The sequence below is a fragment of the Sus scrofa genome, chromosome 3 (genome assembly GCF_054392235.1).
Source record: "Sus scrofa isolate SSC_HxYL_T2T_F1_AM1 chromosome 3, Sscrofa_HxYL_maternal_Yorkshire_Landrace_v2.0, whole genome shotgun sequence".
Lineage (NCBI taxonomy): Eukaryota > Metazoa > Chordata > Mammalia > Artiodactyla > Suidae > Sus > Sus scrofa.
The window spans coordinates 16,391,123-16,418,595 of record NC_139385.1 but is presented as its reverse complement, the minus strand read 5'-3'; the positions used below and the strand labels follow the sequence as shown (position 1 = coordinate 16,418,595).

Here is a 27,473-nt window from a genome sequence, read left to right as displayed (position 1 = left end):
CCTTTGGAAACTGTAAGTTTTTAAAAGTCTGTGAGTCAGAATCTGTTCTGCAAAAAAGTTCATTGTGTCCTTTTTTTAGATTCCACGTGTAAGTGACAGCATGTGATTTTGGTGTCTCACTGTCTGACTAACTTCACTTAGCATGATAATTTTTAGGTCCATCCATGTTGCTGCAAATGCCACTATTTCTTTCCTTTTAATGGCTGAGTAATATTCCATTGTGTATATGTACCACATCTTCTTTATCCACTTCTCCAGTCTATGGGCATTTAGGTTGTTTCCGTGTCTTGGCTACTATGTATAGTGCTACAATGAACATTGGGGTACATGTTATTTTTCGAGTCATGGTTTTCTCTGGGTAGATGCCCAGGAGTAGGATTGCTGGATCAAATGGTAGTTCTATTTTTAGTTTTCTGAGGAATCTCCGTACTCTTTTCCACAGTGGTTGCACCAGTTGACATTCCCACCAGCAGTGTAGTAGGGTTCCCTTTTCTCCACACCCTCTCCAGCATTTATTGTTTGTAGACTTTTTGAAGATGGCCATTCTGGCTGGTGTAAGGTAGTTCCTCATAGTGGTTTTAATTTGCATTTCTCTAATAATGAGTGATGTTGAACATCTTTTCATGTGTTTTTTGGCCATCTGTATGTCTTTGGAGAATTATCGGTTTAGACCTTCTGTCTACTTTTTGATGGGGCTGTTTGCTTTTTTTGGTACTGAACTGCAGGAGGTGTTTATAAATTTTGGAGATTAATCCCTTGTCAGTCACTTCATTTGTACAAGTTTTCTCCCATTCTGTGGGTTGTCTTTTCATTTTGTTTAGGGTTTCCTTTGCTGTGCAGAAACCTTTCAGTTTAATTAGGTCCCATGTGTTTATTTTTGTTTTTATTGTCATTACTCTAGGAGGTGGATCTGAGAAGATATTGCTGTGGTTATGTCGGAGAGTGTTTGGCCTATGTTTTCCCCTAAGAGTTTTGTAGTATCCGGTCTTCTATTTAGGTCTTTAATTCATTTTGAGTTTATTTTTGTGTCTGGTGTTAGGAAGTGTTCTAATTTCATTCTTTTCCATGTGGCTGTGCAGTTTTCCCAGCACCACTTATTGAAGGGGCTGTCTTTTCTCCACTGTATACTCTTGCCTCCTTTGTCATAGGTTGACTGTAGGTGTGTGGGTTTAATTCTGGGCTCTCTATTCTATAACATTGATCTACATTTCTGTTTTTGTGCCAGTACCACATGGTTTTGAAGACTAGCTTTGTAGTATAGTCTGAAGTCAGGGAGCCTGATTCCTCCAGCTCCATTTTTCTTTCTCAGGATGGCTTTGGCTATTCTGGGTCTTTTGTGCTTCCAAAAAACTTTAAAATATTTTGTACTAGTTCTATGAAAGATGTCTTGGTAACTTAGTAGGAATGGCATTGAATCTGTAGATTGCCTTGGGACGTATAGTCATTTTGATAATATTGAGTCTTCCAATCCCAGAGCATGGTATTTCTTTCCATCTGTTTGTATCATCTTTGTTTCTTTCATCAGCATCTTATATTTTTCAGAGTACAGGTCTTTTGTCCCTTTAGGTAGGTTTATTCCTAAGTATTTTTTTATTTTTGATGTGATGGTAAATGGGATTATTTCCCTAATTTCTCTTTTGATCTTTGTTTTTAGTATATAGAATGGGGAGGCTGCTTAAAAGCTTTACCAGTAAAACTTTATCTCATCTATATCCATTCAATTTACTTGTTTTCAACCATCATGTTTAGATCACTCACAAAAAAATTTGCTTTTCTTGCTGACAAATTGTATAACAAAGATAACACGAACTTATCTGACCAGTGAACCCAGGGAGAATGAAATCTGTATGCCTGCATTATTTTCAGCACTGATAACTCCAAAAATATGCCTGTTTTAATTAAATCCCAAACAAGCTTTCACTCACCAAAATTAATCTAAGATCATGTAAACCTGAAGACCTAGGCCAGTCACTGTCTGATATTTTAATTCATGTAAGTGCTTGTTTGTTTTTAAGCCAATTAAATAGAGCTCTTTTACAAATCAGTTTTAGCAATACCATCTGCAGGTAAAAAAAGAAAGGAAAAAAAAACCCACACATCTACTATACATGTAACACATAAAGACACACATTCAAATACAGACAGATGCAAACAGGCACCTTCTAGTTTCGTTTTAAATTTTATCCATGTCTCAGATACAAACTCAAAAGATGAGTTACATCCAAATTGTGTTTCTGGCATGCAGTAAGGATGTTTTTAGAACTGTTTCTGGAGACAATTTGTCCTTTAGAAGCTTCAGGCTTACCAGTCAAAGAATGCAATACGTTATCTCCCTAAAGGTCTGAAATCCTCTCTTTTAAAGGTACTCCTTAAGGTGGATATATTTCAAAGTTCCATCCTTTTGAACAGGATGGGTGACTTAACAAACAGAAACAGAAAGCAAGTTTTTCTCCTAGGTGGCTATCACCAAAAATCTAGAGCAATTGCTATTTAAGTCTTTCCTTCTAGTTGTTTATTTGCTCCAGGTAACTTTAGAAACAGTCATTAAGGGATTAGGATTTGGCTCCTCAGAGGGTCTGATTTTAAAGTGGTGGGTTTTCACAAAGGAAATGGCACAGGGGTGGAGCCAGAGCAGAAGATAGCTGTCAGGGTGGAGTTGAGACAAAGGGGCAGAGAAGACACACAGGATGGGACCTGGGACAAAGGAGTTGGGGGAGGATTCAGAAGTCCTTTCGTTCTTTTCTGGTTTTTTTGGTTGTTTTGTTTCTTTCTTCTTCTTCTTCTTTTTTTTTTTTTTTTTTTTTTTTGGGTTGTTTCTGCCAATTTAGAAACAGTATCTTGCAAAGAGGCAATTTTAGAGTTTTGTGTGTTATCTGGAAGCTTCCAGATACCAATAAAAATAAATACACCATTTGCTTGATTTTAAACCACAGTTTTCCAGTTTAATCTTCAAAAAAAAAAAAAAAAAAAAGAAGAGTTTGGGGAGACTGAAAGTTCCCCATAAAGGCCACTGTACCTCTGGATTACCTTTAGTTCTTTCAGCCCATTTTGTTAAAAATGCACAAGTAGAAGAAGGGGCATAGTTTTGAGTCACGAAAGCGGCTTGAACCCCCAAAGGAGGCCTGTGCCCTCAGAGCGTTCATGGGACCAGGATCTCATTTTCTTTCTTTCTTTCTTTCTTTTTTTGTCTTTTGTCCTTTTAGGCCTGCACCCGTGGCATGTGGAGGTTCCCAGGCTAGGGGTCTAATCTGAGCTGTCGTCACTGGCCTACGCCATAACCACAGCAACGCCAGATCCGAGCCACATCTGTGACCTACACCACAGCTCACAGCAACGCGGGATCCTTAACCCACTGAGCAAGACCAGGGATCGAACCCACAACCCATGGTTCCTGGTTAGATTCGTTAACCACTGCGCCACAATGGGAACTCCAGGATTTCATTTTCTAAGTTCTCCTGAAACCCCAAGAAAGTTGCTAGAGTCCTAGCCCAGATTCCAAAAGGAATAAAACCAACTCTTAGACCCCAGTTAGCTTGATCCCCAAAAGGGTACCTCATTATTGTTCTCCAGAAAACAACTGAGTGCTCACCAAGGATGAAGTCTTGAATCAGAAATGACAAACCGTTTCCAGATCCCTGGTGAAGTCAGCTCAAAAATGCAAGAGTGGAGCTTGGAACTCAAGATGAGGCTTCAAGCTGAAAGCAGGTGGTGACTCACAGAAGCAAAGAGCACAGAGGGCTTGATGCAGGTACCTCGCTCAATTCCAGGAGACATCATCTCTTACAAATTCTGTTACAAACATTAGAACACACTCTAACTTGTCTGCACAGAAAGGCATTTATTTATCTATTTATTTATGTCTGTTTAGGGCCAAACCCACCTCCTTTGGAACCCCCCCCCCTTCTGACACCAAGTATCAACTTTGATAGCATGAATAGCCAGTTACATTATCAGCAAAAGTGAGTGTATTTAGGGATAACAGAGGAATTCCAACTGGGGATGTATGAGCTACAGCACACCATAGGCAAATCCAGAGAACTGGGAAGGGGAACTTGCTTTAATAGGGAAAAGGGATTTGTTGAAAGGGACTCTGATAACCAGTATCCACTGGAGGAAGCTGGGGCTCCAAAGTATGGAGGCTTCTCATTGGTTGGGCTGCTACAGTCTCTGATTGGCTGTGGGCTGTCACGGGGTGGAGAGATGTTCTCTTCTTCCCGGGGGCTGGTAAAGCAGAGGCACCTTCCTGTCGCAGATGCAGAGGTGAGGGCTCCTCGTGTTTGGAGCAGTTGATGAAGCAAGGTGGGGCATGAGAGCTCGCCCTACAGGCCTGTCCTAACGCCCCTTTCAGCTGAGTTTTAAAAAATTAATGACACAAACCACATTCAAGTTATCACACCTAGAGCATTTAACATTGAGACAATTCTGCTAAGATCCAGACTTCCCCAAAATTGTCCTGAAAAGGTCTTTCATAGCCTTCCCCACCCCAATTCAGTATGTAAAGATTATACAATATATTTAGTTATCACGTTGCCTTTATTCTAGAACAACTCCCGGTCATTTTAGACTCTTGTGAAGCTGACATTTTTTAAGAGTCTGGGTAGCTGATCTACAGATGGTCGGTTTGGGTTTGTCTGGTTTTTGCCCCTCAGTAGTCGCTCCAGCGTAATCATTTTTGGCAGAAATTCTACGTAGGCAACGTCCTGTTCTTGTTGGGAGGGTCATGCTCTCCCTTTGACCAATCATGTGTGATGTTGAGTTTTGTCATTGTTTACACAGTGTCTGCCAGATTTCTCTGCTGTAAAAGTCATTTTTCCCCTTTGTAATTAATAAACATCTGTGGGGAAATTCTTAGAAGTGTATGGAAAATCTGTTCCCCAACAATCTTTTGCTCTGTCGTTTCGGCTCCAGTGATGATTCTTTTCCTGAATCAGTTGTTGTCATGTAGGATGTAAATGGACAGCAGTGTTTAAAATGAAACCCAAGTGATTTTAAAGTATCGTCGGGGGTGGGGGGAAGTATAGCCAAGGTTGGGAATCCCTAGACCAGTGTTTCTCAGTCTGTGCTTCCGCATCCTCTGGGGATCTTGTTAAAATGTACATTCAGACTCAGCAGGACTGGAGTAAGTTAAGATTAAGCATTTCTAGCAAATTCTCAGATGTCACTGGGGCTGCAGGTCCACGTGGTGCACACGTCAAATATCAAGGGTCAGTTTAGACTCCACACAATATCTGCAATTCATCCTGAATACAATGCCTTTCTTCTCTGATTTAGTTTTGCCCAGCATGTCAGTCAAGGTTCTGTTACAAACATTAGAACACACTCTCACTTGTCTGCACAGAAAGGCATTTATTTATTATTTATTTATTTGTGTCTATTTAGGGCCAAACCCATGGCATATGGAGGTTCCCAGGCCAGGGGTCGAATCTGAGATGTAGCCGCTGGCCTACACCACAGCCACAGCAACACGAGATCCAAGCCACGTCTGTGACCTACACCACAGCTCACGGCAACGCCAGATCCTTCACCCCACTGAGTGAGGCCAGGGATTGAACCTGCATCCTCGTGGATGCTAGTCAGATTCGTTTCTGCTGAGCCATGATGGGAACTCCAAAAAAGGCATTTATTGGTCAGCCTTGGGGAACTCTCAGAACCACTTAGCACTGAGCTCCCAGGACCAGTGCCCAGACACGTTGCAGACCTGACCTAATGAGGCAACCAGTCTTCCCACCGCTGGGCACTGAGCCCATTGGTAGTAAAGCCAGGGATGCAAACCAACTGTGTCCACGGCTACCACCAGCACCAATGCCACCCGGGTGCCTGAAACTCAGCCTCACAGCTAGTGCCAGCCTCGAAAAGTAGCTATCTCTTACCACCCTCACCAGCAAATGAATTCCACACACAGCCCACTTCGTCACATTGTTTATTTCGAAAGTTTCATGCATGTATGGTGGATGCTGGAGCCTAGGTCTCATGCCCTCTCCTTAGCTGCAAAGGAGACAGGAAACTCACATTTCCTGGCTTCTATCTTGGGAGATGGGGAAGGGGCAGGAGTCATAAAGCTGAAAATGTCCCAAACAGGCAGCTCCAAAACATGACAAGTGTCTAGTACACAGTTATTTGAAAGAACAGACATAATGAGTGCTGAGACATCTATGAAGAATAAGAGCAATAACAGAGAATTTCTTATATGGAAAATACATTGTAAAACTGCAATAATGCATGTGCTACCCGAATACCTTCACATCGAAATTAAGAGCAGATGGATTAAGGAGTTAGGTTGATTTTTAACCCATTAAAATGCCAGAATAAAATAGACAAAAAGAGTATTCAAAATACATGATAGAAAAGAACTTTCTAAGTTTAATAACATGGGATTCACTCACAAGTAGCTTTACCTTTATAAAGACATAGAATTTATGTGCTTAAACAAAATCAAAGGCAAACAATCGCCTGGGAAAAAATTCTGCAACAAATACCACAGGCACAGAATTAATATCTTTAAGTATAAATTGGTTTTTAGAAACTGCTAAGATGGAGTTCCCGTCGTGGCGCAGTGGTTAACGAATCCGACTAGGAACCATGAGGTTGCGGGTTCGATCCCTGCCCTTGCTCAGTGGGTTAACGATCCGGCGTTGCCGTGAGCTGTGGTGTAGGTTGCAGACGCAGCTCGGATCCCGTGTTGCTGTGGCTCTGGCGTAGGCTGGTGGCTACAGCTCCGATTCAACCCCTAGCCTGGGAACCTCCATATGCCGCGGGAGTGGCCCAAGAAATAGCAACAACAACAACAAAAAAGACAAAAGACAAAAAAAAAAAAAAAAAAAAGAAACTGCTAAGAACCAATAGGTAAATGAGTAAAGGATATAATTAGATAATTCACCAAAAGATAAATACAAATGGCTAATGACACATAAAAATTTTCAACCCCTTTAGGTATGAGAAAAAAAAATCAGCTCACACATATCATTTAAAAAAAAAATCTATTGAGGAGTTCCCGTTGTGGCGCAGTGGGTAACGAATCCGACTGGGAACCATGAAGTTGTGGGTTCGATCCCTGGCCTTGCTCAGTGGGTTAAGGATCTGGCGTTGCTGTGAGCTGTGGTGTAGGTCACAGACGCGGCTCAGATCCCTTGTTGCTGTGGCTCTGGTGTAGGCTGGTGGTTACAGCTCCGATTCGACCCCTAGCCTGGGAACCTCCATATGCTGTGGGTGTGGTCCTAGAAAAGGCAAACACACACACACACACACAAAATCTATTGATAGTGAATATATGTGTGTGTATATTTTTTAATAAGCATATTCAGTGTTTGTAAGAGGAGAAATAAACAGATATTTTCACATGTTGCTTATAGGAAATAACCCTAATTGGGGCAAAACAGAACAATTTGGGCATTCAGAAGAATAATGACTGAAAAGGATTGAAACATATCAGGGATAGAGTCACCTAGGGACTCATAAGGCTAAGAAACAAAAGTAAAAGGTCATCTTTTGATGTTTCTAGGATATCAACTTATTCTGAAAGTTGGTAAAGAAAGGAAGGAATTAAGCACTTATCATGACTTTCCTTATCAACAATATATTAGGATACCCAGGAAAGTTCTTCTTTTAAAGAATTAGAGCGGAAATTCCCATTGTGGTGCAGCTAAAATCTGTGAAGATTTGGGTTCCATCCCTGGCCCTGCTCAGTGGGTTAAGGATCTGACGTTGCCATGAGCTGTGGTGTAGGTCACAGACACAGCTTGCATCCTGTGTTGCTGTGGCTGTGGTGTAGGCGGGCGGCTGTAGCTCCGATTTGACCCCTAGCCGGGAACCTTCATATGCCAGCAGGTGCAGCCCTGAAAGGCAGAAGAAGAAAAAAAAAAAAAAAAAAGCAAAAATAAATAAATAAATGAAAGAATTATAATTATAGGATTAGAAAAATCACCATTTGCAATCCCTAATAAAATAATAAATTTAGGCAATGATCATCCAGCAGCTATTGAAAGTCTTGGGTGAAATGCGAATGGGAACTCTATAATGGATAAACCAGGCTGACAGCTTCTGCACCCACTGGTCAGTCAAAGGGAAAACCAGAGGGGGTTGAGCCTTACTTTGTGATGCAGTAGGGCGCATACCATCTCCAATGAAGGATTCTTGCCCCCACCTCCAAAATTTACTTATGTATTTATTTTCATTTTTGGCCGCCCCTGAGGCACATGGAGCTCCGGGGCCAGGGATCAGATCCGAGCTGCCGCCTCGACCCAAGCCGAAGCTGTGGCAACACCTGATGTTTAACCCACGGTGCTGGGCAGAGGATCGAACCTGAGTCCCAGCACTCCCCAAACACCACAGCGGGAGCTTCCAAAATGTAAACACGCATGTAATCAAGCTTCTGGGATGACATGAACTACAAAGCCTAGAGAAATGGATTAAATGTCATCATAAGGAGCCAATCAGCCCAATCCAGTTCCTGAGAAATTTATAGGCACAATAAGTTAATACATTATTCAACAAAGACCTTCCTTAGGTCTGATTTGAATAAGTCAATATCATTTCAGACGATCAGGGGAAATTAGCATAGACTGAGTGTTGGAAGATACTGATGTCTTATAGTTCATGCTGTTGGTGTGATAATGGAACTGTCCTTATGGTTTTTTTTTTTTAAATCCTTATCAGAAATACATCCTAAAGCTGTCTAGTTCAAATGACAGATTAAAATTAGTAAAATAAAAAATTATGGAGGCAATATAGGAAAAATCTTTATGCATAAATATATCAACCCTACCAATATTATGAATGCCAAAATTAAAACAACCTAAATGTCAAACAATAGGGCAACAGGAGTTCCCATTGTGCCTCAGTGGTTAACAAAGCCAACTGTTATGCATGAGGACGCAGGTTCGATCCCTGGCCCTGCTCAGTGGGTTGCGGATCCGGTGTTGCCGTGAGCTGTGGTGTAGGTTGCAGATGTGGCTCGGACTCCTCGTTGCTGTGGCTGTGGTGTATGAAGACTGGCAGCTATAGCTCTGATTCAGCCCCTAGCCTGGGATCCTCCATATGCTGCGGGTGCGGCCCTGAAAAAGACATAAGACAAAAAAAAAAAAAAAAAAAACCACAATAGGGCAACAATTTTGTAAACTAGATGTATGCCTCATGGCACTCTCAGGTGGCTGTTGAAAACAGATGTTCACAACGAATTGTAATCATATGATAAAGTGCTTGTGTTAAAATATCAAGGGCAAAAAATGTCACAGGATTTTATATAAATGAGTATATGTCAACTTTTGCCATCTAACAAACCACTCCAAATTTAGTCACATGTCTTATCTACCTTGTTTTGCTGTCTGGATGTTTTGCGGCTGCGTGTAGATTGTCTGGGAAGGCCTCACTCACACGCCTGGTGGTTGGCATGCTGGTTGGTCTACAGGCCTCATCTGGGACAGTTCACCTTTGTATCCAGTGATCTCTCAGCCTCCAAAAGGCTAGTCCAGGCTTCTTCTCATAGCAGTTGCCTGGTTTCAAAGAGACGCCGAGAACAAGCCCCAAGGTGCCGGCACATTTCAAGCCTCAAGCACCCTCCTTGCATCTGCTACTATCCCGTTGGCCAAAGCCAGTCAGGATGACCAAGCCGAGTCGGCGTGGGAGGGCAGCAAGCAAGGGCTTGGAGAGAGGGAGACATGAACCAATGGGAGGCCTTTGCTGCAAATATGTTCTCATCTATGATTTTTATTTTATTTTTATTTTTCAGGCTGCACCCTCAGCATATGGAGGTTCCCAGGCTAGGGTATGAATCAGAGCTGCAGCTGCCAGCCTACACCACAGCCACAGCAACGCCAGATCCTTAACCCACTGATCGAGGCCAGGGATCGAACCTGCATCCTCATGGATGCCGGTCAGATTCGTTTCCACTGTGCCACGATGGGAACTACATCTATGATTTTCAAAAACTGTACATTAATAAGGCCAAAAGGAATTGTCAGAATGTTATTCGTGATTACCTCTGAGTGGTAGTTTTCTTTCTATTTTAATACTTTGCTGTGCATTTTCAAGTGTTTGTAGGGGTTCCCTGGTGGCTCAGTGGGTTAAGGCTCCAGTGTTGTTACTGTTGTGGCTCAGGTTACTGCAGTGGAACAGGTTCAGTCCTGGCTCGGGAACTTCTGCATAACGTGGGAGCAGCCACACATATAAATACATAAAACGTTTGTAATAAGTCTGTATTTTTTATTATTGGAAAAAATTAAGTTAGAAGGAAAGAAAAAGGAAGGAAGGCAGAGAGAGAGAGAAAGGAAGGAAGGAAGGAAGAAAGAGACAGGTGCTTTAGTTGCCAGGCATGCAGATAGCTCTCACAACCTGCCTCAGCTTTCATGCTGAGGCCCTGGTCTTCCTGGGCAGCCCAGACCATGACAATGGATGGCACAGATAGTAGGACCTAGATGTTTTTGCTAAACATAAGATTCCTCTGTGGGCTAGCTTTGCTCCCTCTCAAGAAAGTGAAAAGATAATTCACAGAATGGAAGAAAATATTTGCAAATCTTATGTCTCATCAGTGATTGGTATGCAGAATACATAAAGAACTCTTACAACTCAATAATAACAAAAACAAACAATCCAATTGAAAGATAGGCAAAGGAGCTGAATAGACTTTTCCCCAAGGAAGAAATACAAATGGCCAAAGGGCACATGAAAATAGGCTCAACATCATTAGCCATCAGAGAAATGAAAATCAAAACCACAATGAGAGGAGTTCCTGCTTTGATGCAGTGGGGTAAGGACGCAGCATTGCCGCAGCTGTGGCATAAGGTTGCAGCTGTGGCTCAGATTTGATTCCTGGATCCGAAACGTCCATATTTCTTGGGTGCAGCCAAAAAAGAAAAAAAAAACCTCCAAGGAGATACCACTTCATATCCACCAAGATGGCTATCATCAGAAAGACACACAACTATTGGTGAGGATACGGAGAACGTGGAAGCCTCAGACACTGCTGGTGGCAGTGTGGAATGGTGCAGCCCCATGAAAAATGGTCTGGCAGGTCCTGAAATGACTAAATGTGGAGTTACCATAGGATCCAGCAATTCCATTCCTAAGTTCACCCTCAAGAGAAATGAAAACCTGTGTCCAGAGGTCCCCTTGTAGCTCAGTGGTAATGAACCTGACTAGTATCCATGAGGACGCGGGCTCGATCCCTGGCCTCTCGCAGTGAGTTATGGATCCGGCGTTGTGGTGAGCTGTGGTGTCGGTGGCAGACGCAGCTTGGATCCAGCATTGCTATAGCTGTGGTGTAGGCCGGCAGCTGTAGCTCCGATTCAGCCCCTGGCCTGGGAGCCTCCATATGCCGCGGGTGTGACTCTAAGAAACAAACAAGAAATAAATAAATAAAGGAAAACGTGTTCACGTGAAAGCTTGTGTGCAAATGTTTGTGGCAGTATCATTCACGATGGCCAAAAGGTGGACACAACACAAATGTCCATCCACTGATGATGGGTAAACAAAATGCAGCATATCCATACAATGCAATATCAAAAAGAAATGAAGTATTCCTCCACGCTGTAATAGGGATAAACCTTGAAAACATTATGCTAGGCGAAAGGAGCCGGTTATAAGAGACCATATGTTGTATTATTCCATTCGTATGAAATGTCAGAGGGAAATTTATAGAGACAGAGAGTAGATTAGTGCCTGCTTAAGACTAGAGGGTGATGGATTAAGAATATGTGATCGGAGTTCCCGTCGTGGCACAGTGATTAACGAATCCGACTAGGAACCATGAGGTTGCGGGTTCGGTCCCTGCCCTTGCTCAGTAGGTTAAGGATCCGGCGTTGCCGTGAGCTGTGGTGTAGGTCTCAGACGCGGCTCGGATCCCGCGTTGCTGTGGCTCTGGCGTAGGCCGGCGGCTGTAGCCCAGATGCGACCTCTAGCCTGGGAACCTCCATGTGCTGGGGGTGTGGCCCTAAAAAGCAAAACAACAGCAACAGCAAAAAACAAAATAAGAGATGGATCAAGGCCAAGGAGAGCAGACTTGTGGTTCCCAGGGGGGACGGGGGAGGGAGTGGGATGGGGGGCAGTTCGGGGCTTTTGGATGCGGACTGTTGTGTTTGGGATGGATGGGCAAGGCGGTCCTCCGGTTACAGCACAGGGAACTGGGTGTGATTGGGTCACTTTGCTGTGCAATAGAAATTGAAGAAACGTTGTAAATCAACTATACTTTAATTTAAAAAAGGAAAAAAGACTACAGGGAAGTGGAGGATGAGGGGGAATAACAAAAGGGCACAGGGCTTCTTTCGGAAATGCTGAAGCTGTTCTAAAATTGACAATAGTGATGTTTGCCCATCTCTCTGAATATAACTAAAAAACATTGAATGGTTCGCTTTAGAAGGATGGATTGTATGGAATGTGAATTATATCTCTATAAAGGTTTTTGTTTGTTTGTTTGTTTGTTTTTGAAAGAATACAGGAAGTTCCTGTGTGGTGCAGCAGGTTAAGAATCCTGAGTTACCGCCGCTGTGGCAGGGATCATAACTGCAGCATGGGTTCGATCCCTGGCCCAGGGAACTTCCATATGCTGTGTGTATAGCCAAAAAAAACAAGTTAAAAAAGTTAAAAAAGAATATAATGTGAGGAGAGCTGTGATAACAGGGGCACACACAGAGTGCTGTGACAGCAATCTGGAAAACATAGGAAAAAGACCAGACTGCCCCAGGCTAGGAAGGTCTGGGAAAGTATTTTAATAAGGCCTTGAAAACCAGGTGGGAGCTAAGAAGAGGTGAGAGGACTCTCAGGGTCAAGATGGGATGGAGAGCCCAGGTGGAAGCCAACCCGACTTCTGAAGGCTTCAAATTGAAATGCAAAAAAGGGCAACAGGAAAGTCGCTGTTGGAGAGTTAACTGCTGAGAACTGGTTTCAGATCTGTTGGATATTTAAAGCCTTTTTTCCCCCCTTTTCGTCTGCCCCGGGGCATATGGAGTTCCCTGGCCAAGGATCAGATCCCAGCCATAGTTGTGACCTAAGCTGCAACTGCGGCAACGCTGGATCCTTAACCCGCTGTGCCTGGGCCTGGAGGGAACCTGCCTCCCGGCGCTCCCAGGACGCCGAAGATCCTGTTGTGCCACACGGGAACTCCAAAGCCAGTGTTGTCAGGCTTGGATACTTGGGTGAGTTCTCTGAGGAATTCTTTTCCTCAGTCACTAGAGGTGGTGCAAATGCACCTCTCCTTCTAGCAAATTCTCATTTTCCTCCTCCTCCTTTTTTTTTTTTTTTTTTGCTTTTTAGAGCTGCACCTGTGGCATATGGAGGTTCCCAGGCTAGAAGTCAAATCAGAGCTGTAGCTGCCGGCCTACACCACAGCCACAGCAACCTGGGATCCGAGCTGCATCTGAGACCTACAGCACAGCTCACGGCAACACCAGATCACTAACCCACTGAGCACGGCCAGGGATCGAACCCGAAACCTCATGGTTACTACTCAAGATTCGTTTCCGCTGCACCACCCTGGGAACTCCGATTTCCTCTTTACTTCTAACTGCCAACCTTTTTATACCTTTGATGGGCAAGGAGTTAAGACTAACGTAACTGTTTTTCAGAAAACTTATAAATTCTGTATTTGGTCTAGTTCAGGGTTTCTCAGCCTCAGAGTCACAGACATTTGGGGCTGGATTATTCTTTGCTGTGGGGGCCGTCCTGTGCACTGTAAGATGTCTGGCTTCTACCAACTCAGTGGTGAACAGCCCTCCCACCCTTTCCCTCTTGACAAGCTAAAGCATCTCTAGACATTTCTCACTGCCAGATGTCACCTGGGGGTGGTGACGACAAAGTTACCCCAGGCTAAGAACCACTGACCTAACCCCCTTTCTACTCCAAGTGTGAACCACGGACCCATAAAAGAAGCATCATCTGGGAACTTGTTAGAAGTGTGAATTGGAGGGAGTTCTCGTTGCGGTGCAGCAGAAGCAAATCTGGCTAGTATCCATGAGGATTTGTGTTCGATCCCTGGCATCAGTCAGTGGCTGGGGGATCCGGTGTTGCCATGAGCTGTGGTGTAGGTCGCAGATGAGGCTTGGATCCTGTGTTGCTGTGACTGTGGTGTAGGCTGGCAGCTGTAGCTCTGACTCAACCCCTAGCCTGGGAACTTCCATATGCCATGGGTGTGGCCCTAAAAAGCAAAAAAAAGAAAGAAAGAAAGAAATGTGAAGCGTCACCCCCCATCCTAGACCTGCTGAATCAGAATCTACCCTTTAACGAGATGTGTGATTTGTATGCTAATTAAAATGAGAAGCCTGGTCTAGCACACCCTGTGGAATATAGCTTCTAATGGCAACTCAGGTGAAACTGACATTTTTTAACCTAAAAAGGAAAAATATCAAGGCCATGGCCTGGCCTTACTGGCACCGCCTTACTGGCCCTTACCTTAGGGCTTGCATTATTATCTCCGGGCCCCAGATTCTCCGATTCAGTGGGTTCAGACTTTTGGCGAATCTCTCCAGGTGATGTGTTCTCAGCTAAGGTCCCCTGAGCTAACTTTGCTGGGTACTTAACCACTGCTTCGTTCCACATCCGTTCTTCAAGCTGCAAAATCTCTTGAGCTGGAATGATTGGCTGCAAATGGAGCCCTGGCCGTGTTTCAGAAGCAGAGGGAAACTAGGGTCACGCTTGGATTCTGGAGTGGTTTCTTCGCGGGCCTCCAAATCCGGGGGAGTGTGGTCTCTGGACGTAGCCAGTGGCCAAATCTCCTGCTCTTGCCTGGAGGACCCAGAGGGCTGCTCTTTCTGTCATCACACCCTCCCTTGCACACACACCCCTGTTGGAACTCTGGCCACCAAGCTCAGGCACAGCTTTCCTTCCAAGAATACCCAGCCTTTCTCCATTTCCTCTGTGTCCTCAGACGTGAATGGCTGGAAAAAGTGACGGGGCAGGGTTTCTTGGAAAGCAATCTGGCCTGCATCAGCATTAATGAGTAAAATGTGTCCTCATGTGGCTATTCCCCAGCAGACAGCACATTCCCAAGCTATTTTAACTCGTCAGGTCAGAAATGCTAGAGTCTCTCCTCACTCCTTGAGGTCTGGGTCATTTTTCTCCCAGAGAATCAGATCCAGACAAGGTTGACTGAAAGTTTCTACCTCAGAGGATATCTACCTGTCTATTATCTATTTATGTATCTATCACCTATGTATGTATGTATCTCTCTCTCTATCATCTAGCTATGGCTCGATAGTGGTAGAGGGCTTTATAATTACAATGTGTTAAAAGAAAAAAATTCAGGAGTTCCCATTGTGGTGTAGTGGAAACAAATCCAACCAGGAACCTTAAGGTCACGGGTTCCGTCCCTGGCCTCGCTCAGTGGGTTAAGGATCCGGCATTGCCGTGAGCTGTGCTGTAGGTCACAGATGCGGCTCGGATACTGCGTGGCTGTGGCTCTGGCATAGGCCGGTGGCTACGGCTCCGATTAGACCCCTAGCCTGGGAACCTCCATATGCCAAGGGTGCGGCCCTAAAAAAAAGCAAAACCAAAATTCAACTGAGTAAATGTTAAAAATCTTACTGGCTTTATTCAGGGATCCATGAATCAGGCAGCATCCCATCCAGCAGATAGAAAGGAGCTCCCAGGAGCTGCACAAAATAAAAGACTTACTGGCAGAAGAAATGGGGCAAGGAAAAAGCAGATTGGTCGTAGCAAGGTCACCTTCCTTTAGGGGACAGCAGGGGTCTATCAGGCCGATTGCCCCCCTAATGCTATAACCAGGTTAACTCCTCGTTGATGGGTTTAAGATTCCACGTCCAGAAGAGGCCAAAACTATAATTATTAAGTCTCAGGTGACATTATTTGGGGCCTGTTGTCTTGTCTTTAATGAAAGTAATATAACCTTGGCTTAGAAAGTTTAGAACATGATACCATTTTTACAACCCTGTTAAAATTTAATGGCCAGAACGTTCTTGGAGTTGTCAGGGAAACATAGAAAAGACAAGATAAGGCTGCCTTGTAGAATCACAGAAAACTTGGTTTGCTTTATGGTGCTTCTCAGGGCTGGGGACATTTCAGGCATTGTCCAAAAGAGTGTACTTCCCCAGTCTACAGGGTCTTTTATTGCTCTACAAACATTGATTTGTTTTCCCTTCACAAATAAACATGCAATTGACTACTTTTAGTGGGATGAATTCCTGACTTGAAGCTGAAGATTCACCAATTTTTAAAAAAAATGTATTGACATATAGTTGATTTACAATGTTGTATTAATTTCTTCTGTACAACAAAGTGACTCAGTTTATAAATATATCTCTTATTTTCGTTTCCATTATGGTATATCCCTGGACACTGAATATAGTTCCCTATGCTATACAGTAGGACCTGTTGTTTACCCATCTTATATATAATAGTTTGCATCTGCTAATCCCAAACTCCCAATCCTTCTCTCCCCCACACTCCCTCCCCTTGGCAATCACAAGTCTGTTCTCTATGTCTGGGAGTCTGTTTCTGTTTTGTAGGTATGTTCATTTGTGTCATGTATTTTTTTGGCTGCATCCATGGCATGCTGAAGATCCCAGGCCAGGGAGCAAACCCAAGCCACAGCAGTAAGTCAAACCACAGCAGTGACAATGCCAAGTCCTTAACCACTAGACCACCAAGGAACTTCTTGTGTCGTATTTTAGATTCCACATATAAGTGATAAAAGATCCTCCAGTTCTAACTGAATTTATTCTCACTTTCATCTCAGCTGGGTTAAGTTTATGAGACCTTGTTTCTTATTACTGATCAGCAATTTCATTTATATAGTATTTTCTATTCCATTAAATATTTAAATAATCACATCAGTTACCACACTGAGAATGATGACAGCTGATGATGCTGAAATGGGACTCTTGGCAGCGACCCACCAGCGTCCCCAGGAATTAGCCTGAAATCATCCAGAGTTAGCTGAGAGAGAAAAGTTGGAATTCAGTCTTTAAAAATTGCATTGGGTCTGTCAGTGTATAGTATATGAAACGCATGAAAGTGTAGACTGTTTAAGACCTGTAAAGACTTTTGTATTCAGCAAAATTGAGGACTGTCTGTATATACAGAATATACCTTTTTCTTGCAGCACAATACCTTCAAAATTCTTCCCTTCAATCTCCTGAAAACGCAGACTCTTACTCTCTTATCACTATAGCAACCCTGCCTCCTGGTGAATAGGCTCATTATCAAGAGAGACAGAAGTGGTGAAGATTTTTAGTATTTCTCTTGAAGTCCCATCTGGTACCTGCGTCTTATTTTGGGGGACTTTTGACATCCTGACATATGTAACATTTGTCAGTTGGGCCTATAATAGCCCTAACGCGATCATCTGGGTGATTTTAGTGATAAATATGGTAATAAAATTCTAACCTAAGTTTGGCATCCACACATAAAAATAAGTGGTTAGTATAGAAATTCTGTATAAGAAAGAGGTTAAGGGCAATCACCTCTGATACCTGTCCCAAGAAAGGCAACAAAATTTCTGCAGACGGGAACAAAGAGTGCTGCCCTCTAGGGGCAGCAGACTGCAGTCTATCCTGTGAGCTTTTTAAAGCCAGGTGCTCACCTGAAATCCATTTGAGAATGAACGTTTCCGCCTACTCAGTTGCGTTAGGTAGGACTCTTGGTTGTGAGTGATAGAAACTCAACTCAAAATAGCTTAAGCCTAAAAGTGGATTTATTTCAATGAACAATGTACCCTTGGAACCAATGGCTCTCTTGGAACGTAGGTCTCTTGGAACTCAGCAGCAAGTATGCAACTGGGGCCTCAGACATTGTATGGAGTCAGAGATTCCTCGGTCTTGTCTCTCTGTCTCTCTGAGCTTCACTCTTTTTTTCTCAGCAGTGCATCTGCCTCCAACCCTCCAGTCCACATGACCTGAAACATGAACGTAGAGAGCTCCTAAATTTTATAGTTTTACAGCCTCATACCAACCAAAAAGAGCCTGTTTCAACTTTCTTTTAATCTCCAGTCCAAAACATCTATAAGAAGGCACTCATTGGATCAGCTTGGGGAGGGTGATTTCCCTTGAGCCAATCAGCTGTGAGCAGGGGACACAGTCAGATGAACATTTGGAAGCTTGAATCTGGAAGCACTGAGGAAGGGCAGCAACCCTCAGGCAAGTAGTGCCAGCCAGTCATTCCCATGGGTGTCCACTGAACTAATAATCCCATCATTTGGATGTCTTCTTTTGGATCTATGTATGACTGGAGAAATATACCATGTCCATGGATTGGAAAACAATATTTTAAGGTTTAATTCTCCCCAAATCGATTTGAGATTATACCTAATCCCTATTAAAATCTCAACATGTTTTTCGTTTTGTTTTTAGATTACAATTTTTATATCTTTTGTGAATTTTATTTATTTATAAAAATTTTAAATGATTATATTCTATTTATTTAGGTCTTCGCTTTCTCTTTTTTTCAAAGCAAACAACTTTTATTGAAGTACAGTTGATTTACAGTGTAGTGTTAGTTTCTGGTTAAAAGTAATTCAGATATGTGTGTGTATATATATATATATATATATACACACACATATATAAAACTTTTGTTTCCTGATTCTTTTCCATTATCGTTATTACATGATAGTGTATATAGTTCCTTGTGCCATACAGTAGATCCTTGTTTATCTATTTTATGTTTTTATAGTAATAATCTTTGTAAAAATTTTATTAATGTATAATTGTTTATCTCTTTTATATAAAAAGTGTGTGTCTGTTAATCCCAAACTCCTAAATTATCCCCCCCTTCCTCCTTTGCTTAACCGTGCATTTCTCTTCTATTTCTATAAGCCTGCTTGACAACATGTTTTTAAATAAAGCTCGACAAGCTAATTCTAAATTTATATGAAAAGGAACTAAGAATAGCCACGCTAATGGCCTGTTCAGGAAACCCTGGGATATGAGATGATCTAGTTCTTAGTCACTCAAGATGTGATTTTTTGATTTTTCAATGTTAGAAAGAAAGAAAAACTAGCAGGGTACTATCCACAGTTTTCGTTCCGTAAAGGAAGGGAAGGTCACAAGCTGGCTGGAGCCCCACAGGCAAAGTTGGAAGCTTGTTCACAGGCCCTCGGGAAGGAGGACCCAGGGGGACAAGAGAACAGCTGCGTGAATAACGGGCAGAAACAGAGTGTGTGCTACGCAATGGCTGCTGCCTTCCTTCCATCCTCAGACTGTCATGAGAGTCTCACCTGCGGTCCATCCCCCGACAGGAATCATAGTGGAAGGGATTTCAGAGTCTGCAGTTCAGCCTGTCCGACTCGCCACATCACACGCCCACTGCACTGGTGCCAGTGCTGGTTTTGGTAGCTCACACCAGGCTATGGTCATTCATTCATCTCACCTTATCCTGCACATCACTGCCATCGGCGGAACCCTAGCCTCCACTGTGTCTCTTGTGATCAGGCTCGCCCCCCCAGGTGGCCCGGCACTCCTTGTCCTACAGGCTGACCTCAAATCCAGCATGTGCATGTGTCCTCGGGTCACTGCGGGGTGAGAGTGCTGAACCAACCCACTTGATGTAGGTTTCCAATCCTTGTTCCTTTGGAGAAAAAATTCAACAAAGAGACTGAGAGGAGTGAGGCCAATAAAGTGCTCATTCAGAGAGAGAAGACGGGGGTGGAGAAAGCGCAGGCAGGGTGGAGGGGAGGGAGAGAGAGAGAGAGAGAAAGACAGAGACAGACAGAGGGAAAGAGAGAGCCCCCTGCTTTGAGGGTGGTTTAAATCACTTGTGTGGGGCTTCCTCTGGCCAATCATCTTGCTTTGTCTGGCCTTGAGTCCACATTTGGCCCGACTCAGGGCCCTCCCCTGAGTACACACACATCTTTTAGCCAAGATGGATTCCAGTGCAAGGGTTTCTGGGAAGTTGACAGGACGTACTATGGTCCGGGTCCCTCCCTTCCCTGGCTCCTGAGGAATCTCTCTGCACGTATGTCCTTCCGGAGGTCCCCTTGACCTCAAGAATGAGAAACATGTGCTCTCTAGCTTTTATCCAAGCAGGACATAGCTCTTCCTTGCGCCTGCCCTAATCTTTATCTTGAAGTATCTCACCACAGGGGACAGATTCCAGTTGCTCACCCCAGGGCCCATCTATCTCCTGCCTCTCATGTGATCTGGCTGGTCAAGATCCAGCCGATCCCTTTGTTCAGACTCCTCTAGTTCACACCCCAGAACTCCAAGCCCCTCTGCAACAATGCAGAGATTAGCTTTTTCAGAAATGGGGTTCACCCCTGCTCACCAGTGTTTCACTTAATCAAGGATTTGTTGTTTTTAAAGCTGCTTTGCTGGGGACTTTGTTTATTGGCATTAAGGGGCTTCCCATTCCCTTGGTGCCTGTGGCCTAGAATTGCGGAATTCAGCCCCTGGGCATGGAAAAGCTCTTGCATATTCTGCATCCATACTATGCTCGTTGCATGTGTGTAAATATTTCACCAGAATGTAAACAAGGCCTGGGCTTGCTGCCTTGTTTACTGATGTGTTTCCAGTGTTTCCACAGGGGCTGGCACATGGTGGGCATTCAATAAATATGTGGTGAGTGAATGCATACAGTATACAGGCACGTTTCATATAAGTACCTGGGTACAAGTGTAAATATCTGTGTGTAGATATGTCATTTTGTGTGTGTGTGTGTGTGTGTGTGTGTGTGTGCGCGTGCATGTGTGTATTTAGGTAGACCCAAACAGTCATTACTTTAATGACTCCTAACCATAAAACAGAACTTGTTAGGGACACATGTGGAAAACTAACATTTGTGCAGGATGGAGAAGAGTACATTCTTTCTGTAATGGGTTGAAGGGTGGCCCCCAAAAGCTATGCACTAACTCCCAGAGCCTGTGATTGTGCACTGAGGTGGAACAAGGCTCTTTGCAGATGTAAAGGGGTTATGGATCTCACTATGAGATCCTCCTGGATTTTCTGGGTGTCTCTAGGGTCCTGCTCCAAATCCAAGGACAAGTTTCCTTATAAGACAGAGGAAGAGGAGGAAGATGTAACTGAACAAAAACTCTTGCTTGCAGGGAGTTCCCTTCATGGCTCAGCTGAAATGAATCCGACTAGGGTCCATGAGGATGAGGGTTCCATCCCTGGCCTCGCTCAGTGAGTTAAGGATCTGGCTTTGCCGTGAGCTGTGACGTAGGTTGCAGGTACAGCTTGGGTCCAGCATTGCTGTGGCTCCACTATGACCCCTAGCTTGGGAAATTCCGTATGCCTTGGGTGCGGCCCTAAAAAGAAGAAAAAAAAAAAAAGTTGCCTGCAGATCAGTAAACAGAGGATGTTGCAGCCATCAAACCAGCACATTACAGCCCTCTGACAGTGGGCCCTGAGGGAACTCAGGATGGAGGCAGGATGCCAGCCATCTAGCAGTCAATCATTCAGCTACCCGTTCCACACCTCACTGCCTCCACGCCAACAGTGCACCCTGAGGAGACTCAGGATGTGAAAGCACAGGCTACTGGCCCCACACAGCCAGGTGCATTTCAAAGGAATGATTTCAAGGAGCCCAGACTCTTGCATCTTCCCATATATAGAAAAGCACTGGAGTTCCCGTCATGGCGCAGTGGTTAACGAATCCGACTAGGAACCATGAGGTCACGGGTTCGGTCCCTGCCCTTGCCCAGTGGGTTAACGATCCGGCGTTGCCGTGAGCTGTGGTGTAGGTTGCAGACGCGGCTCGGATCCCACGTTGCTGTGGCTCTGGCGTAGGCCGGTGGCTACAGCTCCGATTGGACCCCTAGCCTGGGAACCTCCATATGCCGCAGGAGCGGCCCAAGAAATAGCAAAAAGACAAAAAAAAAAAAAAAAAAAAAAAAAAAAAGAAAAGCACTAAATGTATTAACTTGAGATGTCTAGTTTTCTCTTACTAACAATAACCTTTTGACTCGACTACACTTCAATAGCATTAAAAAAAAAAAAAAAAAAAAAAGGACAAGCATTCCCATTGCGGCTAAGTGGACTAAGAACCTGGCTAGTACCCATGAGGATGTGGGTTCAATCCCTGGCCTTGCTCAGTGGGTTAGAGATCCAGCATTGCCGTGAGTTGTGGTGTAGGTTGCAGATGTGGCTCGGTTCTGGCATTGCTGTGGCCATGGTGTAGGCTGACAGCTGCAGCTCTGATTCTACCCCCCATCTCAGGTTCAGCCCTAAAAAGAAAACAAAATAAAAAATGCAGTAATTAAAAGACAAAAGACAAAAAAAAAAAAATGCAGTAATTGTTTAATGTTCCAACTACCTGGTCTTTGTTGCAAAACCTCCTAAGTATCCTGGACCCCCCATTGCCTCTTCAGAGTGGTCCCTCACGTGATCTGAGAGCCTTGTCTCAGGTTTGAAGTCCTCAGAATGCCCACCCAAGAAAACGTAACTCTCAACTTTTAGGTTGTGCATATTTTTCAGTCGACATGACCACAGTGGCAGAAATTGGAGGATGCAGCCCAGGAAGCCAAGGATTGCCAGCAGTCACTAAAGCTTGAAGAAGCCAAGGAAGAATCTCCCCTAGAACCTGCCGCCAGAGCCCGGTCCTGCTGACACTTCAGCCTCACACGTCTGACCTTAGGAACCGTAAAAGAATAAACACTTATTGCGTTAAGCCATACAATTATTTGTGAGCATTTGTTATGTTAGCCACAGAAAATAAGCAGCCTTCTGTCTGGCATACAAGAATTGTGGCCGACCTGTCCCAGGCTGAGTGTGTCCTGTGGGTGTGCCCCCCTCCCCCACTTTCCACTGCCACTGCCAGCCCAGGGTTGTGTCCAACTGCAGAGCAAATATTTGTAAGGAGTGGAGAAGGCTGGTAGGGACGGGGGTGGGGTGGGGTGGGGGAGGCTGGCTGGGAGGGTCAGGCCAGGCTCACAGGTCTGGAAGCCCAGATTCTCTGGGCCCCTGGAAATATTCTGGAAATAATGCTTCTGGGGCATTTCCCCCTTCTGAGCACCAGGGGCCACCAGGGAACAAGGAGGAAAGGATGAATTTCCTGCTTTCTGAAAACGGGTTCCCCGTTGCAGGTCAGGGTTCTGGAGAAGGGCTTGTACCTTTGAGGCAGCCCCGAGGGGGTGGGTATGGTCTGCCTGCCACCCACACCTTGGTAAGCTGCAGCTCAGCTCCCAGCATAGCACTGGGACTACCTACCTTCCTCTCTGCACAGTTTCCTGTCCCTGTTGCTTTTCCTTCCCTGCACATCCTAGTTCTGTGACCTCAGCTCCAGGACACCAGCCAGCTCCACTTTCCTTGAATGACTGGCAGGCACATCAGGGCCAGGCAGGAATCATCAGCAGAGAGGAACAGGATATTTCCACAGTCTTTGAAATACGAAGTCATTTTGACAGATTACTTATAATTTCAAAAGGAAAAACTTCTCAGTAGAGAAACCCAGCAGATACCCCCTTAACCAGATGGTCATAATTAACCTCAGCACTGATGGGACAAATTGACCTCATGTACGCCTCCTGCTGCCATGTTGTGAGAAAGGAACAACCTCCCCCCTTGGGGCCTTCCTGCCCCCCAAATGCATAACCTGAGACAGCAGACAAAGTCAAGTTGCTGGCTGTTTTACAAATAACCAGGATGCCTCAGGAATGAGAGAATGAGAAACTTTTCCATAATATAAAGATGTGGGACTTCAAGGCCTCTCCAAAGAGATAAAACTCAAAAAGCCTCTGGCTGGGGTAAGAATTACCAGACATTTATCATCCCACCTATCTCATTGTAATTGTTACAAAGTTCCTGAGCCCTCTTTTCTGCTTTGAGCAACCTGGTCTACTCCTCTTGCCCCCTACCAGGAAAGGCATCTGACGTATTCCTCACCGTGCCCCTATTAGGGGCATTATACACCCCCAACCAACCAGCAAGTGTATCAGAAAACCCCTCTTTCCTCAACCAATCATCAGCTCAGCAAGTGCATTGTAAGACCTCTCCTCTCTCGCCTCTGTCCCTGGGCTATAAAAACAGAAAAGAATGACCATGAGCTAGGGTTGGGGCCCTCTCTGATCAGCAGGAAGTCAGCCTGCTGTGTTTGCAGCATTTCTTGCCTCAATAAAGCTGTCTTTTCTTCACCCTGCTCTGAGTCTGAAAATTCTTTTCCAACCCGAGCATGGACCACAGCATAAGAGACTAAAGTGATACCACAACTAAATGTAACACATAGATGATGTGAATGAAAAAATGTTTCCCATCCTGTTGGTAAACGAATGCTATTTCGAAGAAGCAGCTCACCCTAGGAAAGGGACCTGGGAGGACTGCAAGAAGCTGGTAGCCTCTGCAGCCTCTTTAACCACAGAGGATAAGGCAAAGCTGCAGGAGAAAATGCTCCTCTTGAAATAGATCACAGGAGGCTCGAGTGCCCTGTTCAAGAGGCGATGAGCAGGACAGGTCTGCACTGGTGTCACTGGTCAGCATCCATGAGCAGAGAAGTTTGGCTCCTCCCCGGAGCACTTCCCATCCCGGCCTCTCTGCTCTCTGGAGTTTTCTCCCCTGAGGGTCAGAGATTTGCCTAAAAAGAAAGGCAGACCCTGTAGCTACTCCAGCCAATACTCAAAAGCACCCAGCCTCTCTCTTGTGTATAACCTAAACCCCTCATCCTGAACCTCCAACTTGTGGTTCTGAAATCTAGCAGGGGAGCTTTTTAAAAAAATAAAATGGGGAGTTCCTGTTGTGGCTCAGCAGGTTAAGAAACCGACCAGTATCCATGGGGGTGCAGGTTTGATCCCTGGCCTTGCTCAGTGGGTTAAGGATCTGGCATCGCTGCGAGCTGAGGTGCAGGTCACAGACATGGCTCGGATCCCGTGTTGCTGTGGCTGTGGCATAGACCAGCAGCTACAGCTCCCATTTGACCCCTAACCTGGGAACTTCCATATGTTGCAGGTGTGGCCCTAAAAAAGAAAAAAAGAAAAAAAATGTAACAAACATACAGAAGAGTGTACATGTGGCTATAATTTGCTGAATTTTCACAAAATGAACAAACCAGTCAGTTCCCAGGTCTGGAAACAGAATATTATCAACTAGCCTCTTTGAAGTTCCCCCGGTGCCACCTCCCAGTCACAATCCCCATCTCTTTCCCTTGGGAGTCGGGGGGATCCTTCCCCCAGAGCTTTTCTTTTTTATGCAACCTACACCACAGCTCTGGGCAACGCCAGATCCTTAACCCACTGAGCAAGGCTGGGGATCAAACCTGCATCCTCATGGTTACTAGTCTGGTTCATTACCACTGAGCCACAACGGGAACTTCCCCCAAGAGCTTTTGCTTCATAAAACTGACCAGATGCCTGGTATCTATTTTAAAAGCTGCACAGGTGGTTTCTATGCCAAGTGAGGTTTGGAAACTACTCCTGAAAGTCATCTAATCTCTTTTGTCATTAGTGGAACCAGAGGTTGCTTTGCTCCGGTCTTCAGCTCGGCATCAGTAGCTGTCTGGCTAGGTTTACCTGTGAAGCAGTGGGTATTTCCTGTCTCTGGGGTCCGCAGAGCTTGAGGGTGGCAACTCCTGGGCTCAGGAAGCCCAATTGGTTGGTTCCAGCCTGGGCATGGGGCCCTCCCTCCCTGGCAGGAGTTGCATGAAGAGGTATTTTTGGAAGGTGCAGGAATTCTGTAGCCATTTGGAAAATGCCTGCTCATAGGCTGGGCTGGATTCTCATTTTAAAATGCTGATGTGGCGGAGGGGACTGACCTGGCCAGTCTTCCTGGATCTAGGGGTGGGGAAAGTGAAGAGGCATGCTCATTTTTCCCCCTTTTCTTTACATTGTATCACCGTTTTCTTTTTGTCTTAAATCCCTCTAGCCCACAAGCTTCAAGAAAATCGTGAGGTGTCTCCTGCAGTTCATGGGCTCTTCGATGCTGGTGGCAGGTAAGTGTTTCATCTTATCTCAAATCGGGCAGGGATTTGGGGGTCACTTTAAGTGGAGTGAAAGTTTAACCCTCACTTCCCCATCAAGGGTCTTTGGCCCTCACCTGGAGTATCCCTGCCCTTCCAGGCTGGCCCCCGAGTGCCCTCCTAGTCTCTTCCCTGTGTCTCTCTCTGCTTTGCCCTGCTGCCTCCGTCTTCACTGACAGCCACAGCTTCTGCTAATCGTCTATCCATTCACTCACCCATCCATTCATTCAACCAGCACCAAGCCCCACGGTGGGGACAGGATGGAGGGTCGGGGGGATGAACCATCTCCTGTCATCACCGTTTCTGCCCTTCCCCTTGGGAATTCCTCGTCCCCACTTGTCCCCTTCCTCCCAGGTCACATCTGTGTTCTCTGAAGGATCTCGGCTCCTTCCCGGGTGTTGCAAAGGCAGCCTGTCCTCTCCATTTCCTGGGTCCCAGCTCCTTTCTCCTGACCCTCGTTTCCAGCTCCCTTGGGCCGAGACAGAGAATAAAAACGTAGGACCTGGCTTGATCCTCACCCCCAATTTTCCATTTCTGAGGGGCTCCCTGCCCCTGCCACCCTCCCACCTCCACCAGCATCCTCTCTCCATGCCAGATCCTGGGATGGACGTGCCGTGAAGGAGGATGTCCTTCCAGAAACCAAAGCAAAGCCAGCAACGCCCTTCCCTCCCCCAAATAAAAGTATTGGAGGACCGGGCTGCTTCTTTCGTTCTCCTGCAAGCCTGGATGTTCTTAGGGGGGTGGCACAGAAACTCTTCTTCCAGGAGGTGAGAGGACTGTGGTCAGATGTCCTGGCTTACTCTCAGCCAAGCCTTGCCGCTGGGAGAGGACTCCTTGAGGCAGAAGCTGGGCAAAGGGTGAACTAGAAGAAGCCGGCAGCTTTTGGGTATTCGCTGGGGCATCAGTGAGCACTTGTCCTCTGCCTCTCTTTTCTTGGGTCTGTCGGGCTGTTTGGAAGAAACAGTCTCTGAGCCCTTTGAGCTGCCTATTGGTCAGGGGATGAATCTGTCTACTCTCTCAGGTGAGACTGTCTGTGTCTGAGCTGATCACTCGGAAGAGTTTGTAAAGCTGGGGCGGGGGGGGGGACTAGATCCAGAGTGTTCCGAGTATTTGTATTCTATGCAAAACTCATGGAATTGGAGTTCCCGTTGTGGCTCAGCGGCAATGAACCTGACTAGTATCCATGAGGATGTGGGTTCGATCCCTGGCCTCGCTCAGTGGGTTAAGGATCCGGTGTTGCCGTGAGCTGTGGTGTAGGTTGCAGATCTGGCTTGGATCCTGCGTTGCTGTGGCTGCAGTGTGGGCTGGCAGCTGCAGCTCTGATTTGACCCTTAGCCTGGGAACTTCCATATGCCATGGGTGCAGCCTTAAAAAAGGAAAAAAAAAATGTATTTATTCATTTTAAATAGGTAATCCAAGCACAGGGCACAACACTGCAAAAAGTGCCTAAAAGTACTATGGTGAAAAACAAATGTCTTTCCCACTTCTGTGCCCAAATCCCTCAGATTCCCTCCCAGAAACAACCACTGTGCCAGTTAACCACTGGGCATCTTTTGGGAGCTTGACTCTGAAAACCACAAGCATGCATGCAGTGCTTGTGTGTACCTGAAAAAATACAATTTAAATACACTGTTTTTAATTCTGTTCTTTTC

General features: G+C 45.1%; 1 long non-coding RNA gene across 2 annotated transcripts in view; it reads left to right on the top strand.

Moving 5' to 3' along the window:
- The window catches only part of LOC146404427 (uncharacterized), a 60,846-nt gene extending 34,328 nt beyond the window's left edge, over nt 1-26,518 (top strand). Inside the window, exons 1-3 of one of the 2 annotated variants that reach the window (XR_014840331.1) lie at nt 25,531-25,642; nt 25,728-25,794; nt 26,176-26,518. This is a non-coding gene — a long non-coding RNA (uncharacterized LOC146404427). Of the gene's footprint in view, nt 1-25,530; nt 25,643-25,727; nt 25,795-26,175 lie in introns of those variants that run through there. The other variant, XR_014840330.1, reaches the window with a different exon arrangement.
- Nucleotides 26,519-27,473: the final 955 nt, after the last annotated feature.